The following is a 21,562-nucleotide window of genomic DNA, read 5'->3' as shown; positions in this document are numbered from 1 at the left end:
TTTACCTCCAAACTTGGTATCGTAATATTGATACAACTTACAATTACTTGGAATTCAAGTTTTCCTTACCCTCCCCTTGAACTAGCTTGTGACAGCTGGCTCAGTCTCATTCCCAGAACACTCTTTGTTTCTGCTTTAACCCAAACCACACAGCCATGGGCCAGTCCTGCTCTTTATCTATTAAACCTGTGTTCATCCCCAGCCCAATGAGAAGCTGAAGTTTTCTTTCCCCTTCTGACACAGGGAAAAGGGTCAGCTATGATATATATATACACACACACTATTTATATAATACATATTATGTAAATATATATTATAATATATAATTATAGATTAGTAAAATAATGTTCTAAGACATAATTCTCATTAATGAGGTCTTTTTGGAGATTAAAATGAGATTATAAATAAAAAGAGCAGCATATGCCTGGTATAAAGATCAATAACTGTTAAATTTTCCATTCCTTCCTCTGAATGTCAGGCGTTTGAGCAAATATACCCCTCTCACAACACTTCAGGAGCTACAGGGGTTCAAAATTTAGATACTCAAACATTATAATAAGAATGAGACAGGGAAGTATATGGAAAAAGGTTCTATAATGTTCTTGTCCAGGTGCAATAGCACATGCCTATAATAGTGACTCAGGAGGCTGAGGCAGGAGGATTGTAACTTTGAGGCTAGCCTCACAACTTAGTGAGGTCCTAAGAAACAGAGTGAGACCTTGTCTCGAAATAAAAAATATAAAGGGCTGGGGCAGTAGCTCAGTGGTTAAACGCCTCTGGGTTCAATTTTTGGTACAAAGAAAGAGAGAGGAAGAGAGAGAGGTTTTCTTTTCTCTGCACCCCCAAAACTTTTTCCATCTTTATTGGTTTTTTGTTTATTTATTTTGCACAAAGTGACAATTGTTTTGGTAAAGATTAGTAAAATGATGTTCTAAGACATAAAACTTGTACTTTGTAGAAAAGTCTTATTCTAGCCCCACAGGAAAAAGCTTCCCACCCTTAAATGTGTTCTTTTCACCAAAGATGGTGTTTTCCAACTCTCAATATTTGGTATAAATAGAATTCTCCATGTCCACCGAGGAGATAAATAGAATTTTTATTTATTTAAATAGGCACATGCCTCACATTCTGAAATAGCAACTTAATGATGAAATTCAAACTCTCACCATTTTTTGTCCTTTTTTAAAAAAAAAAAACAATTCAGCAATGAATCTTCTCTTCCACACTTGGTGCTGGGTAGTGTACCACGCTCTGGAGACACAGCAGTGACCAACGTGGGCATGTTCCTGGCCTGCCTGGGGCATCAGTTTATCAGAGAAGGCAAATGATAACATTGAGATGACTCATTGTCATCTGACAGTGAGTTCATAGATGGAGAAGAAAGCATTTTCTGTAAATGAATAAAGAGAACTAACTAGTCTGGGTGGATAACTGGCCTGTGCTAAGGTATTTCAGGAAATAAGAAGCAGAAGAGCTGGCGGGACACTAGTACCTAGAGATAAGTAAGGTGGGTGCAGAGTCAAGAAAGGATGAAGAAGAAAGAAGAGAGAGAGCAAACCCTGCAGACCACTGGGGACATGTTACAGAGGCTGATATGGCCCAGAGGAGCAATGGAAATTGACTCCAGGGCTTTCAAGAGTGGTGCAACATATTCATAATTTTTAAAAACTACGCTGGCAGTCTGTGTGAAGACCGGATTAGAGTGGGCAGCCGAGGATATGAAAAGACAATACAGAAGATGATTGTGGTAGAGCAGGCAAGAAATGAAAAGATTTTAGATTTGGCTGATGATAGTGGAAATGTAGGGAGAAAAAAAAAAAGGAGAGATTTAGGAGATGCTAGATGGGGGAATAAATCCAGACCTGGTAATTGATTGGATGCAAAAGTTGAGAAAGACAGATGTGTAAAAGACAATTTCCTGAGCTCTGGTTTGGACAACTGAGTACACAAGGGAACATTCACTAGAGAAAGTTAAAGAGGAAGAAGTTTTCTGAGGAAGCTCATTTTGAATTTGGACATAAATAATTTGGCGTGAAGCAAGTGTAAATGTCAAACAGGGGATAGGATGTACATATCTTCAGCTCAGGAACAAAAATGGGTGCTGACTATGTACATACAAATACTGTTTCAAACCAGGGGAGGGGCAGGGTTGCCTATCAAAGGAGTGTGGGGTAGAGAAGAGAAGAGGCCAGTGACACAGACATGGGGGAGTCCCACTGGAAATATTAAGTAAGGGAAGATGGGTAGCAAACATGACTTGAAAGGAGTATTAGAGAAGCAAGAACAAAACTAAGACAAGGTGATGTCATAAAGATATTACTTCATTCTTCTTTCCAACAATGAATTTCCTGTGCTTCCTCTCTTTCCCCTACCAATCTACTTCTGTTTCTCTATTTCCTATGTCCTATTGCAAGATTGAAAGGACACTTCTGGTCAGCCATAATGTAAAATGACATTTCAGCAATCTTCTATAAAGTTAGTTCCAACTATCTATTGCTGTATAACAAAATATTCCAAAACTTACCAACTTAAAGCAACAACTTATTTTTTCTCATGGTTCTGGGTGGACTGGACTCAACTAGATGTTTCTTGCTTATAGTTGCTTATTGTAGTTACAGTCAGAAGTCTGCTGGGGTTGGAGCTATTAAAGTCTTATCTGAGGTGAATAAACAAACCAAATCCCTTATATATTTGGAAGTTCAAACTGTCTGTCAGTTGGGACCCCAGTTGAGGGTATCTACCATTATACTTACAAGTGGAATCCTGTACCAATTACAGCTTTTCTCTTTAAACTCCACACCTACCATTCTGTGCTGTTTTGTGATACTACAACTGGACGCTGTAAACAATTTTGCTTTGCCAGTTTGTGAAGTGTTAAGCTTTTCAATAGAGGGCACTTAGGTGATAGTGCAAGATAATCACAGCCAGGAAAAAAAAAGTCTCATTCAGGTTGTGATCTTCCATTGTCTTTCAGTGTAGGAACCTGGTGGCCCTTGAGGACAGGCTGTAGCCATTGTCAATCATTTCAGAGTCACTACAACTGGAGGCTTTGAAGTAGCTCTGGCTGTGCTGTCAGAACACACACTCTCCACCAGAAGTTCATTAAGGCAGCTCCAGTCTTAAACCCCTCCCCTGCAGCAACACCACCCTATGGCATCCTCTCATGCCTGCTTCTGGGCTACTTACAGACTCCGATTTTATGTAGTAACTATAGCCTCTTGAACAACATGCAAATATCAGCATTGGAGGAAGGACCTTCTTCTAATCCTAAAATTCCCTCTCTTAGTCTAGAGGTTGTACTTTGCACCCACCCTTCTATGTCCCTTAAAATTTATGTTTACTTCTTTGGCTGGTTGAGCATCTCTACTTGCTAACAGTTATATATCTTACACTTTCTCTGTTCAGCTACCTTACAGTTTCTGTCTCCTGAACAGACCCCAATTGATTGATCCCCTCATGTGTCCCAAACTCCTCACAGGAGGGGTTTCCCAGGAAAACAACTCAGGACTCAATCCTGGGTAATCTCTTGGCTAAGGTCTAGGCCCAGCCCAGTAGACCTTGGTGTCAGTCTAGTCCCTCTGCACTATGGCCACTTCTATGAACATGTGCTTGAGGCCCAAGGACTCAAGCTTTTCCCTGTGAACTCAGATCCTAGACGCATGTCAGTGGATTCAGACTTCAGGCCTATCCAAAAACCTGAACAGGTCCTTCAGGCCCAGGCTCCAGGCTCACCCCAGCATCCTATGGACCCAAGATTCAAGTTAGACCCCATGGATAAAAGCTCTTGGCCTTCCTTCACAGGTCTAGTTAACAGGTCTAGCCCCAACCCTGTGGACCCAGGGGCCACAGCTGACTGTCCACCTGCTGATCCATATATCAGGCCAGCCTGCCCAAGGATTCCAGCAGGGAGTCCACCACAGTCCATGCCAAGTGGCCATCCCAGAAAATCTGGAATATCTTGCAGGAATTATGCAAAGTGAAAAAAAGCAAATGGAGATACACGTCAGAAATGATATTCACAGGCAATACCACTCTGCAAAGACTGAAATAAGTTCTTATCTCTTTAAATACACATATCCCAATGTAAGGTCACAGGATCAAAAACAATCAGGGAAAAATAACATTATAAAAAAGAACTAAATAAAATACCAGAGTCAGGCACGGTGGTGCATGCCTGTGATTCCAGTGGATTGGGAGGCTGAGACAGGAGGATCACGAGTTCAAAGCCAGCCCCAGCAATGGCAAGGTGCTAAGCAACTCAGTGAGACCCTGTCTCTAGATAAAATACAAAATAGAGCTGGGGATGTGGCTCAGTGGTTGAATGCCACTGAATTCAATCCTCAGTACCAAAAAACAAACAAACAAACAACAACAACAACAAAAAGTAACTGCTTTTAAAGAAATAAAAATTTATGAATTACTTAACAAAGATTTCAAGAATAGTCATCTCTTAAAGAAAATCTGTTAGCTCCATAAATATGCACATAGACAATTAAGTGCAACCAGGAAACAATACACAGTCAAAATTAGAACTTCAACAAAGAAATAAATTCCATAGAAACGAATGAAACATAAATTCTGACTAAATCAAAAAATTTCATAAAGTGCTTCAACAGCAGGCCAAATCAATCAGAAGAAAGAACCAGTGAGTTTGAAGACAAGTTATTTGAAATTACCCAGTTAGAGGGGGAAAAAAAGATAAAAAAATAAATAAACAAGAGTGAATAAAGTTTACAATAATTATGAACATCAAAAAAATCAAAGAGAGAGAGAGAGGTCAGAAATCATAAAGCAACCATGACTGAAAACTGCCCAAATCTAAGGGGAAAATATAGATACACAGGATTAGGAAGTTCAGAGAGGTCTCCAATATGTTTTAATTCAAGCATAACTACACCACAACATTATAATCAAACTGTCAAAAATCAAAGACAGATTTGAAAGCAGCAAAAGAAAAGAAGCATATCACAAACAAAGGAATTCAAAGATGGGTATGAGCAGATTTCTTAGCAGAAACCCTACAGGCCAGAGGAGAGTGATAGCAGAAGACATTCATCACCCCTGCATCGGCTTTACCAAAAATGCTGAAGGGAATTCAAGCTGAAAGAAAAAAAATGCTGATTAGAAAAATAAAACACGAAGGCATAAAATTCATTAGTAAGAGCAGATACAAAGTCAAATTGAAAATACTCTAATACTACACTGCTGGAATATAAATTACTACATTTTCAGTATGAGCGTTAAAAGACAGAATTATTAAAAAAATAATAATACCTTGCTACAATAACTTGCTAAAGGATATACAAAATAAAACTAAGTACATTTTTGTTGACCCACCTATCTCACTCCTTGGTTTACACCCAAAGGACTTAAAAACAGCATACTACAGGGATACTGCCACATGAATGTTCATAGCAGCACAGTTCACAGTAGTAAACTGTGGAACCAACCTAGATGCCCTTCAATAGATGAATGGATAAAGAAACAGTGGTGTATATACACAATGGAATATTACTCAGCATTAAAAGAGAATAAAATAATGGTATTTGCAAGTAAATGGATGGAGTTGGAGAATATAATGCTAAGTGAAGTTAGCCAATCCCCATAAACCAAATGCCATTTTCTCTGATATAAGAATGCTGATTCATAATGGGGATGGGTGGGGGGTGCATAGGAAAAATAGATGAACTTTAGATAGGGCAAAGGGGGAAGGAGTGGAAGGGAGAAGGCAAGGGTGTACGAAAGATGGTGGAATGAAATGGACATCATTAACCCAAGTACATATATGAAGACACGAATGGTGTGACTCTATGTGCAACGGAGATTTGAAAAATTGTGCTCTATATATGTAATATGAATTGAATCACACTCTGTTGTCATATATAACAAATTAGGATAAATAAAATTTTTTTAAAATGTGAAGGTTGGAGTAAAACTATGCAGTTTTTTTATGTGATTAGAGTTGTTACCAACTCAAAATGGCATGTTATCTTATAGACAGATGTTTTGTGTAAGTCTCTTTGTTACTGAAAAACAAAATCCTACAGTGTATCCACAAATAATAAAAGGTGATAAAGTTTACCAACACAAAAATTATCTCACCACAAAGAAACATAATAAGGCAGGAAATAAGAAACAAAGGATCTGCAAAACAATAAGAAAACAACAGGCCAAATGTCAAGAGTAAGCCCTTATAAATCCTGAAGAATCCACATGAAAACTGTTAGAAATAGTAAATAAATAAATGCAGCAAACTTGCAGGATACCAAATTAACATACAATAATCAGTAATTTCTAGGCACTGATAATTAACTACCCCCAAAAAAATCAAGAAAATCATTCTATTTGTTGTAGTACAAAAATAAAATATTTAGGAACAAGTTTAACCAAAGTTACAAGTTTAACCATAGGTAAAAAGACTACATACAAAATACTACAATAATAATAATGAAAGAAGTTGAAGAAGACACAAAATTAAGGTATTCTGGATAGGAAGATTTAATGCCGTTAAAATGTTCATACCACCCAAAAGGATCTACAGATTCAGTGTCATCCTTATCAAAATATCAATGATGTTCTTCACATAACTTCTAACATATAAGATGGTGGTGACATTTACTTGTTTTCTTTAGTTGTTCATCCTGTAGATTTGCGTAGGTGTATCCATCTGGAGCTTTATTTTAAATCTATTTTGAATGCCAGCCAGAATTTGGAGAACACTGTGAATCACTTTTATAGCGAACTAATAGAGAATGGTGGTAAGGGTGGGGAAGAATAGCTATGCAGACATTCATGCATGTAGAATTCCCACCCACTAAAGGCCTCAGAGGACAAACCAAAATGCAGTGAGTGTGGACACACTACAAACATCACAACCCAGGACCACATGTGAAACAGAAACGCAAAGTTGCTTAAATAGATTGAAGAATAGGACTTCCCAATTTTTTTAAGCCATTCACCACAAATTACCCATTTACAGAGTTGACCTATATGAACTATTTCACCTCCCCCATTAAAAAGTAATGCTGTGTTGCATTGGACCTTAGAATCACTGCACCATACAGCATTATGGCTGGTAGATACTCAAGTCAAAAGTATGAATTCCTCTGCAGAGAAAACTCCCTGCCAGGGCTGAGAACCACCCTCCAAAGCAGAAGACAAGCTCAGTCCATAGAAAGAGGCAGACTACTCCAGATTGTTAGATAGCCAAAGGTCTATTCAGAGGAAATTTACACAGGGAGAAGTCTTAGCAGCAAGATATGGTAGATCTCTACATTTGCAATTCACCTGTCTATGCTTTTATACCATGAAAAATAGCAGGGAAAAGAGGAAGGGAGGGGGGAAAAAGAGTGACTGATGACATGTTAAGCTACCTGATTGCTCTCTTCACATATTTACTCTCTGCATAAAGAGAGGGTTTGGGCTTCCTATAATCTTGTCAATATCTCTACGTAGGGGAGGGTGGTCATCCGGGAAACAGCAGTTATCTTGATTCTCTGGTTGCTGTGCTCTGCAACTCATTTATTGGTCATGCATGAACTCAGAATACATTTTCAAAACACCCTCATAGAATATCTCTGCCAGTTGTCTTCAGGATTATGTTTATATACCGATACTGCCAAAGCACTTACTGAATTTTCACCTGAGCACATCTTATGTTGTTAAAAAGCTGCTTCTTGTACAACTCAAGCATTACTAATGTTTCTAATATACACTATACAGTTGAATATCTTATATGCTCTTATGATATTAATATTTCATTAAAACAAAAGCAAAATTACTCAAGTCTCTATCTTAATGGTTAGAAAGTTATATTTTTTCTCTCCCATATGCTAGGGAGTGTTTTGTGGGCCAAGTGGTCTGTATTGTCCTCATTACAGACACCTGCTCATGTGGGGTATACCATCTCTTTTTCTCCCATTGTTTACAGAAGTTGTCCTCCCATTGTGCCCGGGTTGTATAAGGCCTTGCCCACATTCCATTCCCCAAAGCATCAACTACTAAAAGCTATTTGTGAAAATGTCTACTGCAAATTGACAGGGTCACAAGAGAACAATTAAATATCCCATTTATAAACACTTTTGGTCATATGCAACACAGAGAATTAATGACTCTATTCTCTCTAGATTGGTCTACCACTCTAGTAGACCACCTTGCCCCTCCCCCACTCTCTCTTCCTTCAACACCTAGAATGTTCTGGACTTTCATGAAAAAAAAAAAAACACTCAAATTTATATTATGGAAAGCTTTTCCACCCAGACCAGTTTGGGGACATATACTTGCATAATATTGTATTGATTTGTTTGCATGTGTGAGAATAATTTTTACGCATTAACTCATCTTGGCTCCTAAGGTAACCAGCTCAAATTGTAAATAGCTTTAAAATAACAAAATATTCCTTCCTATATCCTTCTAATAACCTGAAATGTGACACCTTAATGTTCCTATCTATTGGCTTTAGTTCATTTTTTCAGTGATATTTATTTAATTTTTTACTGTTTCAGGCATCAGGCATTGAGGGATATAAATGCTTGCTATGGCTTGGTTATGAAGGGTCTCCCAGTAGCTCATGTGTTAATGCAGGAATATTTGAAGGTAAAGTGACTGGATTGTGACAGATGTAACCTGATCAGTCCATCCTAGTTTGAATGGACTACTGGATAGTAACTACAGGTAGGGGTGAGGTTGGAGGAGGAGAATCAATGGAATTGTGCCCTGGAAGCATGTATCTTCCCTGTGGCCCTTCTTCCCTGATTCCTGACCCCTCCATGAACTAAGCAGACTTCCTCCATGATTCCCTTCCTCCATGATGCCCTTCACCTTAGGCCCAGAGCAATGGAGTCAGCCATCTATGGACTGAGTCTTCTAAAACTGTGAGCACCAAATAAACTTTTCCTTCTCTAAGTTATGAAATCCTGACAAAAACAACACCTATGTTCTGACCTCAATTAGTCTGGAGACAATTTCAGAGGCAATCAAAATATGACATAATAATTTCTCCTCTGGGGATAAGCACAGCATTCATAGGAGCCAAATAGGAGAACTTGGTCTATATTTGGAGGATGTAGTGGATTGAATTGTATCCTGCAAAAGTATATGTTCAAATCCTAACTCTTAGTATCATTGAAGATGGTTTTATTTTGAAACAGAGTCTTTGCAAATAAAGTTAAGGATTTTGAAATTATAATCTTATCCCGAATATAAAGTGGGCCCTAAATCCAATAGCAAGTATCCTTTGAAAATAAAAAAGAATTCAAAGACACAGGAAAGAGGATAAGTGAAAATGGAAGTGAAATTTGGAGTTTTTCTACCATAATCTAAGGAGTCAATAGCCATCAGAAAATTTTTTTAAAAAAATGAAGTCAAAGAAGCATCTCCTCACAGCCTTTGGGGAGGTATGGCAATTCCCCCCAGAAGGAAAGCAACATTGGATTTAGGTAAACTATCAAAAGTGATTACTACTCTATCTCTACCTCTTAGCATGATGTTTCCATTTTGGATTTTCTTGTAAAATCTTGGTTTTAATTTTTAATTCAGGGAAAAATTTTTTTCCCTGAACTTTGGGTTATCGTCTCATTGATCAGCTCTCTATCATAAGACCACCCTTAGGTACAAAGAATGTTAGAAAGTTGAATGTCTACTTCTTGAGCTTATTTAGTAAAATATGGCAATAGTACTTGGAATTAACATTGAAAGAAATAAGATACCATGATGGATGAAAATGCAGACAAAGTGTAGGTTACTTTAAGAGTTTATTGAGTTCATATAGCATCCACTCAACTTGATATCTTCCCTATAGAGTGTGCATTGGGATTGGGAGCAGGAGCATCTACAGGAAGGGACTGCCGTCATATTCTTTTCCTGTTGAGGTTTTTTGAGTCATAAGTTATTTTTCTCCATTTTGAAGGAGTTAACTGTGGAGAGGAGTGAAGACCCCAAGATAAATAATAATATCAATTAGAAAAGAGCAAAGTGTGCTTCCCCTAAGGCTGAAGCAACCACAGCTAGGATCTCCAGATTTCCTGGGTGCTGATGTCACATCACAGAAAAGGGACAAACTAAGTCCTTGCCTTAACAGGAAATGCTTGGATACAAACAACCAGCAGTGATAATGAAATAATTGGCTCAACTTCTGGGGTGATCTCAAGGTTCAGTACAAGGCAGAAGGGTGGGACAACCTGGTACATGAAGACTCTCTGCATTTCTAATTGACTACTTTAAATGAAGAAAATATTTCCAAATCTGATAACAGCCCAGGCAGTTTGTTTCTCTTCAGTGTAAATCAAGGATTATGATGGTCATCCCTTCCTATAGATGCTCCTGACACCACCAGCAAAGAAGCAGTGATTATTAGGTGATTGGACTATGGCTCACTATCATTGACAAAACATAAGCAAAGACATTAACCCTGAAACTCTTATCAGTGACTAACTTGTGCTGCTGACTTAGAAAGGACATTGAGGACAAAGGTCCTGTGTTTCTAGGCCTTGGATAGCCAACCACCCTCCCCACTGCTACACACACACACACACACACACACACCTTTACATCATCATCATCAGTAGAGCAGACACTGAAAAGAAGGTAGAGAGTGAACAAAGAAATCATCACTACACCAATCCTTTCTGTGGCAACACAGAAACTCTACACAATGCACATACCTCTTAGGAACTCTGCCATGCTATTAAAAGAAAAGTGAATGGTTGATTAGCCAAAACTGAGACTGCTCTTATTTGCAAACCAAAGTGGTTGTTGATCAGACTGAGATATCATTTCATGTTGCTCAGAAGGAACAGAGTGCAACAAGAGAGACCTACCAACATTTCTGGGTGAAATAGAATTGCTTCATGTTTGAAAAAATTCATTGAGTTGAGACCCCTTGGTCAAAACATCTGCTTGCACAAAGGCTTAGAGGTAAGAGAGATTATAATTTATTCAGAAAATGAAAGACAGTGTCAGAATGGTTGGAGTAGAGGAAACAAGAGAGAAGGGGAAAGAGATTGGATTGAGATAAAAGGAAGGAGATTAATTACATATTAATGGATTATTCTCAATGTAATAAAGAGCCACTAAATTTCAATCAGGATAATGCTGTGATTGGATATGATATTTAGAAACACTAGCTCCAGGTAAAATACGTTTGGAAGTAATCACTTTCAAAATGTGAGGCGACCCAAAAGGTAGCTATTTGAGGACTTCAGACAAAAGCTGTTAGAATGAATTAAGATAATAACAGAAGGTGGAAAGAAGTTGGAAAAAAAGAAAAAGAAAAGAGTTGTTTTATTAAGTAGGAACACAAAGTTTGATAATTTTCTATGTATAAAGTGAGGGAGAAGAGGAAGAAAAGACATGAAAAATTCTTGCATATTTAGCTTTCTTAATTAGGTAGGCAGTGGTATTTTCAATAATAAAAAAGAAACTTAAAGAGGAGCTGAATTGTGAGACTTTAGCAGAGATAACTAGTAGGTGGCTAACAGCTTAGAGCTGGAGCTCTGAAGAAATATCTTGGATGAAGACAAATTTAAAAATCATTATGATAGAAATGATCCAACTGACTTTGCAAGTAGAAAAAAAAATAACTCTCTTAGGGAGACTACATGAAGTGAGAGGGAAAATAATCTGTCTAGGCTCAATGCTAGAAGAAAATTAATATTTAAGAGATGAACAGGAAGCAAGGGAATTCAAAAGAAAATGAGAAAAAGCAGAGTAGTAAGGGAAAACTTTTTAAAATACAGTAATAGAAATGAGGAAAGAATATGATTAAGTTTGCAAAATGCTACTTAGAGGTCAATTAAAGGTCAATTTAAAAGATTACTAGGGAGTTTGGCAGGAGCATTTTCAGTGGTGTGGTATGGGTCAAAAATCATTAAGAGAAACAGAATGGCCTTATCATCAGAGTTGTCACTTCATGGGCCATTATTAAAAAAAAAACAACTAATAACCAAAAAGAATAAAGAAGAAAGACCCAGTATATGTGCTCTGAGAACTTTCTGAAGTATGGGATGGAATTGTTCCTTTGGCTATGTTGATCAATAAAGTGAACAACAATGGAGATAGGTACTATGAAATATGAAACCCACAATAGAAATGTACCACAATTTGGTTTGGTCTTGGAATTTTACAAAATGTGTTTCAGGTTTCAGCCTTGGGCTTTGGAAGGATAATTAGTCAATAGACTACCCCATCATTATCTATGGACCTGTAGACTTGCTGATAATCAACAAGTACGGGACACCAAAATGACCATGTAATCAACATAACAATATTAACTTACTGAGAAAGGCATGCTAGTCAGGTTTAATATTACTACCTAAATATTCACTTTCAAATATAGATAGATATTAAAATGGGGCTTTAAACAAAATAATAGCCACTGAACATATGTTATGCTGTACAGAAGGAAAACTTATTGTCTTGGGAGCCATTTCATTAGCAGCAGTGTTTGGAACAGGAGAGCTCAACAGAGAATAGCTTGCTCCTCCTTGGAACTGAATTGTGAGAATGTGCTTAGTATTATAAAAGTTGAATGTATTGACCTCATATTAGTCAGATTATGTCTCTGTGACTGAAATACCTGACAAGAAGGGTATTTGGCTCACAGTTTCAGAGGTCTTAGTCCATGATTGGGCAACCCCATTGCTCTGGGTCCAAGGTGAGACAGAACATCATGGTGGAGGCGCATGGCAAAGGAAAGCTGCTCAGCTCACAGCATCCAGGAAGCAAAGAGAAAGTGAGGCCCTGGACAAAATATGAAACTAAAAGACACCCCCAGTGAACTACTTCCTCTACGCACCTGCCTACAGTTACTACCCAGTAATTCATTTAAATTAATCAAATTATTGCTCCATCAAATGGATTAATCCAATGATCTCAAATACAGCTCTCATAATCTAATCATTTCAACTGCTGCATTACATTCTATAATATCTGACATGTGTTTAAGAAAGGCATTGTGGGAAGAAAATAAAACAAACCAAAAAAAAAAAAAAAGGAAGAAAGAAAGAAAAAGGAAGACCAGAGAAACCCCTGTGTCTGATTCCTATGTCATTCCACTCAGAGAAGCACGTTTGTGAAGATCTCTCCAAATGCATGGCTCAGTGCCTGCTGAAGGAATAAAAATGTTGGATTGCAGAAAAGCAGTATGGTGTGGTTATATGTACAGAGAACAAGGATCACTCTCAGACTGAATTGGAGAGAGGACAACTAACAGAGAGCCCAACTAACGGAGAGCCCTGAAGGAAGGATTGGCTGTGGATATGAGAGAGGTCACCTCTTCTCTGAGAACCAGTAAGAAGGAGAGAAAGGATATCCCTGGCTTTTATCCAGTTTTGTTTCCATTTGGGGATTGAATAAATTTGAAGCTGATCTTGTGTCTTTTGAAGGCTGGTGTATTTCCAGGTCACCTTCACAACTAGGGTGTAGCTTTGAAGAGTCCAAATTCCAATCACTATCCCTTCAGTCCCATCATCAACTAAAATCTCTGCTCAGCCCCTCAATCTCTCTGCTGCTTTCAAATCTGCAAATACTTTGAACGAAAATTGGTGCCTGGCTGTTGGGCTCTCTGCCCTTCCGTTCTTCTGGAGATCTGAATTCACAAATCCTCACTGCCTCAGTAGCTCTCAGTTATCTTCAGATGATTTTCTTTTCTTTCAATTTCTTCATTCAGTTATTTGGGTTGTTATTAAAGAGGGATTTGATCTGATACAGCTAGACAGTTCGTGGAAGCCTAACTGTATTTTTTAATATTTTATATAATTCACTCCATATACCAAGAATTTGATCTGGGATCATGTGTAGTTTTGAAAGACTCCATGGAATATTGCACATGGTGCCCCCATCTCCACCCTTCCAGTGTCATCCACTGACCGTCATTGGTTCACATGCTCCTTCTCAGAAGCAAACTGAAACTAGAAGTTTAGCTGAGGCTTAATGAATAAGCTTTTTGGCAGCAAAACTCCCCCACACTGTTGCCTTCTATTGAGACCCCACAGATTCACCTAAGAATCAAGTTGCCACATGAAAGAAGTTATTTCCAAGAAAAGTAAAGCTTTAAATAAGCCTTTAAAATACAGGGGAATTTTTTTTTCATTAAATACTTTTTTTGTTGTTGTTTTTTATTTCTCAGAATCTCTAGGAGGAGTTCAACATTTCCCTATATAACTTGTATATTAACTTTTTTGACTCAGGCTTTTTTGCTAGAGGGTAATACAGAAACTTGAATTTGCATGAAACACATGCCCCTGGTATCACCAACTCTGAAAATACCCTGTTCTCCTCTGCACCTGCTAGGTGACTGTGATGGTTTAGATATAAGGTACCTACCCCCCAAAGCTCATGTGTAAAATAATGCAAGAAAGTTTAGAGGTGAAATGATTGGGCTATGAGAGACTTAACCTAATTGGTGCATTAATCCTCTGATAGGGATTGAATAGTGACTGTAGGCTGAGAGGGTGTGAATGGAGAAGGTGGGTCATTGGGTGCAGGTCTTTGGGGTATATATTTTGTGAGCTGAACTTAGGCTTCTTCTGCTTCTTGGTGACCATGTCCTGGCCTGCTTTCCTCCACCACACTCTTCCACCATAATGTTCTGCCTCATCTTGATCCCCCTAAAATGGAGCCAGTCTTCTATGGAATGAGACTTCTGAAACTCTGAGCCCCAAAAATAAACTTTTCCTCTAATTGTTCTTGCCAGGTCTTTTAGTCTCAGTAGCTAAAAATCTTACTAACAGTGACTCTGTGTGTTAGCTTTTCATCACTGTGACAAAATACCTGATACAATCATCTTAAAATGAAGGAAGATTTATTTTGGCTCATGGTTTCAGAGGCTGCAATCCATGGTCAGCTGGCTCCACTGTTTGGGGGCCTATGGTGAGGCAGAACATCATGGCAGAAAGAACAAGAGGAAGTGATACTGGGATAAGATATAGTCTCCAAGGTCATGCCCCAAAGACCCACTCCCTTCAAGACCCACTTCCTACCCCCCACTTTTTCCACCACCTCCCAGTATTCCAGTCAAATTGGGAATCCATCTATGAATAAATCCACTGAGGCTGAATCTCTAAACATTGTTGCACTGGGGACCATACCTTTAACACATGAGCCTTTGGATGATCCAAACCAGATACAGACCCTAAGACTCTCAATGCAATCTGTCCCTTGTTCAGAGTGGAGGGACAGCCTCATTAAGAGGCCAAATAGTCAATCACTCACTGTGAAAACAAGTCGCTCATCTGAAAAAAGATTATAACTTCCAGCTTCCCCCAATTTTTCTGAGTACTCATAAAAGAGGAATTATTAGATATTAAGTTTTTTTAAAAAAAATATGATTTTGAGAAAAATCTTCTTAAACTTTATCAAAGGTAAATACTTGTACTATTCTGAATTCTATACCTGGAAATGCCCTGTCTTGAAACAAGGATGCTAAAGACAAGTTAAACATAATTAAATCATTCCACTAAAGATATGTATTGCTTGGAGGGCCATAGCTCAATACATACTTTATCATTACTGTTTGAAATAACACCCTCTAGAGTGAAAGTTCAGATGAAAGGCAGTTGATATAAATCCTTTCTTTGAGGTTTAAGTCAGCCCATTATAGCATACAGGGAGGTGAGCCTTATTTTCTAACAAATGATAGATATATGAGAGATAGATAGACAGATCATCTTGACTTGAATTTCATAGCATAAGATAAAGAGGAAGTTTTTCAATATGCAGAGCTTAAAAATACAGAGCAACCATGAAAATATCTGTGTAACTAGCTCTCAAAGCAACCCCCCCTTTTTTTTAAAAAAAAAAAGGTGCATATTTCAAAAAGACTTTGGAAGAGGATGGAATTTTAACTAGGACATCTACAATTGGAATATACCCGTACTTGTAATATACACAGAAAAATCTCTTGTCTTTGTTCAGTTTCTGTCGTTATAACAAAATATCTGAGACCAATTATTTTGTAAGGAACTTTATTTGGCTCATGTTTCTGGAGTCTGGCAAGTGGAAGGGCATGATGCTTGCATCTGCGTGGCATCTGGTGAGGGTCTTCTCGCTGTGTTATAACATGGTGGAAGCACATCACAGGGTGACACAGAGTGAGCGTGGGCCAGCTCAGACTTCTCTTCCTCTTCTTACGAAATCAGTAATGCCAGCATAAGGGTCCTATGACTTCATCTAATCCTAATTACTTCCCCAAAGTCCTACCTTCAAATGCCATTAACATATTAATTTGGGGATTAAGTTTCTAACACATGAAATTTTGGGGGGGGACATGTTAAATCCATAACATCTGTTTCCCAATTTTCTATGATAAGAATTATTTCACATTCGTAATGAGAAATGTTTTATTTTAAAAGCTTTAAAGCAATTTAAGCTGTTCCCTTCTGCTGAACACTGACAATTCCCTTTGGATCTGAGCAAGTTTGGCAAGCTTGTCTAATAGAAGAATTTATCACTGAATTATCATTGGAAGCTTCTCCTCTGTGTCCTACTTAGCAGTGACAGGACACCCACTGTAAGTTAATTGCTTGTCCAAAACTTAAAAATCTGTGATAACATTACCCATTAGCAGGTTCTCATCTCCTAAAGTCAAAATGAACCTGGAGGCTAGCCTAGTGGACTCTGTGAACAAGAGAAAGTCCAGGCAGTTTGTTCTCTATCATGGCAAGAGTCCATTCTAAAGTGATCCACATGGATATTATCACTACTGTAATGAACATGGAGCAAGTCCATACACAGGAGCCAACTGAACAAGTTAACATCAAGGGTACCAAGCAAAAACATCTTCTCAATAGCTTATCTTAAATAATCTCTTTGTATTATAGTAAAGTCTCTTCTAGTTAAATTCAAGAACACAAGTCCTTTGTTAAGTGCTATGTATATTTCTTTAATTTCTCTTTCCAAAAATCCCATGAAATAAGGTATTTAATATTATAATCATTTTTAGTAAGAAAGTTGAGAATTAGAGCAATTAAATATTTTGCCCAAAACAGGATTAGTGAATGGCAAGCTGAAACTCAAATTCAACCATTTTGCTACATTGCCTCTTTGTGTGGTCCCAAGGAAATTTCAAGGAAAGAAGAAAAGGTATGAAGTGCTAAATGACCTTAGTAAGTTGCCGAACCTCTCTGAGCCCAAGGTCCCCAAGTTGTATTAAAGAAGCAGGTAAAACAAACATTTTCCCCCTATTTTCACACATACCACTCACCACTCAGAATACTTCACCTTGGTCTGGGGATTTCCCCTACACTTATCAGTTCTCCAGTTATACCAGCTGGATATCCTCCAATTCAATTCAATTCCTCCTGGAGATAGTGACATAGCCCACCAGCCTGTCCCCCCACTTCAGAGGCCAATCACAAGCCTTAGGTTGCAACCTGTGCTTCTGATCTATCCACTTTAAGTTGGGGATTTCCATGGCCCCCATCTTGGGTTCTATTAGTTTGTAGAGAAGCTCATAAGAATTTTCTTATGTTCATGCATTTATTTATAAAGGATATTACACAGGATATCAATGAACATCAGATGAAAGAGGTGCACAAGATAAGGTGTCAGGGAAGGGACATACCACCTCCCAGGAACCTCTGCTATTCAGCTATATGAAAGCTTTCCAAATCCTGACCTTATGAGTTTTTATGAAGCCTTCAGTACATAGACATTGATTACATCAGTTCCATTGGTGATCATCAGTTGCCCCTTTACCATCCTCAGAAGTTAGAGGGTGGCACTGAATGTTTTGGTTTTTCTGATGACCAGTCCTTATTCTGTAGCTCCTTAGGGGCCCTTACCCATGTTATGTCATTAGCATTTAGATACTCAAGATATACCACTCAAAAAAAATTCTACAACTAGAATAGCAAGAACCAAAAGCAGAGAACAAATATCTATTTCTAATTATATTACAATATAGCAATTGTAAAACTGGTATAGTAACAATACTTATTTCAAAGGGTTATTGTAATTATTTAAAATGACATAGTACATAAAGCATTTATAACACAACTTAGCACCAAGACAACACTAAATAAATCACAGCTGTTGTATCTTCCGTGAAGACAAATACATGAATTCTTTCTTACCACTTGCAACACAAAGTCTCTAACAAAATAAATGTTAATGTCTTTGCTGTTTGGCAGTGACTTCTTTGGAGCCATACTATATTAATCCCATGCAAAACTTTGAGCACAGCCAACTGCACTTCTATTTAGCCCACATTTCTCCATCCAGTCTTCCAAAAACATGCAAAGCATCATCATTCTTCATCGAAGTCAAGGTGATTAATTTTCATGATGCACCTACCAGTCTAGAAAGCTTACTAAGAAATGAAGGAATAAGCAAAGAAAGACACAAGATGAACGTGTTCCATATAGGATGAAAACACACATTAGGTGTCTTTAAACCAGTGGACCTTAATCTTAATTCCTTTCCTTGCTTAGAAATCCATCCCTTTCTCCTCCTGTGTGTTACAGTAAATGATATTACCATTACCCAGGCACTGGACTACAGATAGAAAAATCCTCATGTGACAAGGACTTGGATCCTTCACTTGGGCCTGCAAATGTCCAGTGGGTAACCAACAGCAGGATACAAAACTGCATGTCTGCCTTCATTGTGCATGTATTTCATTTGTTGGGAGTCTCCTTCAATTCCAGGAACAAGTCTCATTGATAACACCTTAGGATGAGTTGAAACGATCCCCCAGATAATAGCAACCTTCTCAAACCTATCAACAGCAGGCCCCTAGCCAATCCAAGATAATGTTCAACCACAGTTTGACCAACATTGCTTCACTGTACATATTTCTGATCCCCCTTATCTATATAATCTGAAAGCTCATATCAGCACCCCTGAAGACAGGATGAAGGACACAGTCACCCAATCTTTCCAGTGTAGCTACACTGATTAAAGCTCCTTTTCTGTTTTTTGCCATTACTTTTTTCCATTTAGATTTTGAGACAAGTGGCAGGACCTGATTTGTTGGAACCCCAGAGTCAGGCCTCTGGCCTTCGACTTTGGTAACCAGAAGGTCTAGTTTTTGTTTGCTTTGTGTGTGATTCATATATATATTTTGTCATATATACATGTATTTATATATGCATAATGGAAATTTTTTTCAACATATTTTAATAAGAGAATAATTATCTCATAAATTTGTCAAATATCACTATTTTACAAAATTTATTTCAGTTTTTAATTTTTTCAAAGAAATGAAACATTAGAGATGGTTCCTTGTACAAAACTTCCTGATTTCATTCTCTTCTCTTCTTTCACAAAGATAATTACTACCCTGAAATGTTATTTATCATTCTGGATACTTTTTAAAGTTTTTTCCATATGTCTGTATTTATGAATAAGATGCAATATCCTTTTGCACATTTTTAGAAGTTATATACCACACTTATCTTTCATTAGTTATTTTATATTGTATCTTAAATTTGCCCTAATTTTTAATTTAAGGTAACATTACACTAAGTAAAATTGAAATGCCAGATTTTCTTATGTATCCATAAGGTATCCAATGATATAGAATGCCTCAAGGTGGAGCTATCAAGTAAAATCTGCTCACCCCACCCTATTTACATTCCTCTTCACCCACTTTGGCTTAGATCACTCCCTTCTCCAAGCCTGTGAGAAATATGAGAAATATGGATGTCTGGCACCCTTAAAGAGCTCCGGGATGGCCATTGTCTATAGCATAAGAATGACAATGAGAACTGCTACTATCAAACTGCTTCCTAGCATCAGTGAGTTTAACCCCAGCACCCTACTTATTTTTATTAAATGAAATAAATATTATTTTAAAGTAAAAATAAATATTTTATTATACTTTCTGTAATATTGGTCTGTGTGGGATTGGAAATTATTTTAAAATGAGCCTTTCTCTCCAGCTAGTCTTAGAAATACTATTAATAACTACCTATATCATAATCCTTCAAAGATTTCTACATGATACAAAGCGTCCAGGCCAACATCTAATTATTCAACATTTAATGGGCACTGTGGATATATGTATTTGCAATACACAATGAAGTTTTAAGAACTTTATATGTATTATGTTTTCATTTTATACTTCAAAGAAAGAGAGTGTGTAGTTACTGGCTTCATTTGGTGGTGAGTAAAAATTAGAGTGAGCTAGTGGGGAAAAAAATTAGTGCAGAAAATAAATACTTGAGGTGCCTGATTTTTTTTTTATTGAATTCAGTTACTGAAACTCTGTACTTCAGAAACAGATGGTTGTTTGAACCACACTGGGCAAATGACCTCAACAGACATTTCACTTAAGAGCATTTACTGATGGCAATCAAACATGAAAGAGATTCTGCACCATGGCTTCAGAGAAATGCAAATTTTAAAATGAGATACCACCACATGCCTATCAGAATGGCGAAGTCCAGATCCCTGACAGCATCAAATGTCGAAGGGACATAGAACAGGAACCTTCAAATTCACAGTCAGGGGCAATGCAAAACAGTGCATCCACTTTCAAGGAAAGTGTGGCAATTTCTTACAAACTAAATATCTTCTTACCATAGAATTCAGCATTGCCACTCCTCGGTATTCACCCAAAGGAGTTGAAAGCATCTATACACAAAAATCCTGTGCATGAATGTTTAGAGCTGTTTTACTCATAATTACCAAAACACAGAAACAACCAAGATGTCCTCCAGTTGAGGAATGGTTAAATTAACTGCATTATATCCAGATGTTGAAATAGTATTCAGTGCTAAAAAGAAATGAGCTGTTAAGCCTAGGAAAGACATGGAAGGAATTTAAATGCATGTTACTAAGTGAAAGTAGCCAATCTGAAAATGTATAATTCCAATTATATAACAGCCTGTCAAAGGCAAAAACATGGAGACAGTTACAAAGATCTGTGATTGCCAGGGATCAGGGTAGAGAAAGATAGGTGGGCAGAATTCAGAGGATTTTTAAAGCAGTGAAACCACTCTGTATGATACTATAATGGTGGATACATGACATTATATGTTTTTCAAAATCCTCAGAATGTGCATCAAGAGTGAATAATGTATGAATGTAGGCTCATCCATCATAAGGAGAGTAAGTTATAGGGTAGGTAATATTGCTTATGGGATTTCTATTCAGTTTTACCTTCTGTGAACTTAAAGCACCTCTAAAAACTAAAGCATTAAAAAAAAATAAAAATCAGTCAGGAATGGTGGCACACTCCCATAATCCCAGAGGCTCAGGAGACTGAGGCAGGGGTGATGGTTGAGTTCAAAAACAGCCTCAGCAAAAAAAAAAAAAAAAAAAAAAAAATGCTAAGCAACTCAGTGAGACCCTGTCTCTAAAATAAAATAAAAAATGGAGCTGGGGACATGGCTCAGTGGTCAAGTATCCTGAGTTCAATCCCCAGAATCCCCCAAAATAAATTAATAAAATAAAATGCAGGCACAAAATTGTAAAGCTTTAGGTATGGCAGTGAGAACCATGTATAAGTATATTTGAATCGTGTTAAGAAAGCATTCACCTATTGAAGAAACACTGAATAACCAAGCAGAAAAAAAAAATGTCTCAATTGGTAGGTATCAGCCAATACTTGTCATTAGCC

The 21,562-nt window shown here is 37.6% G+C and overlaps 1 long non-coding RNA gene across 1 annotated transcript in view; it reads right to left on the bottom strand.

Annotated features, from left to right (window-relative positions):
* Positions 1–21,562, bottom strand: part of LOC120892914 (uncharacterized) — a 182,847-nt gene that overhangs the window by 38,903 nt on the left and 122,382 nt on the right. The gene's annotated exons all lie outside the window — the stretch shown is intronic.

Source organism: Ictidomys tridecemlineatus, chromosome 7 (genome assembly GCF_052094955.1).
Source record: "Ictidomys tridecemlineatus isolate mIctTri1 chromosome 7, mIctTri1.hap1, whole genome shotgun sequence".
Taxonomy (NCBI): domain Eukaryota; kingdom Metazoa; phylum Chordata; class Mammalia; order Rodentia; family Sciuridae; genus Ictidomys; species Ictidomys tridecemlineatus.
This window is presented reverse-complemented; position numbering and strand designations above follow the sequence as displayed.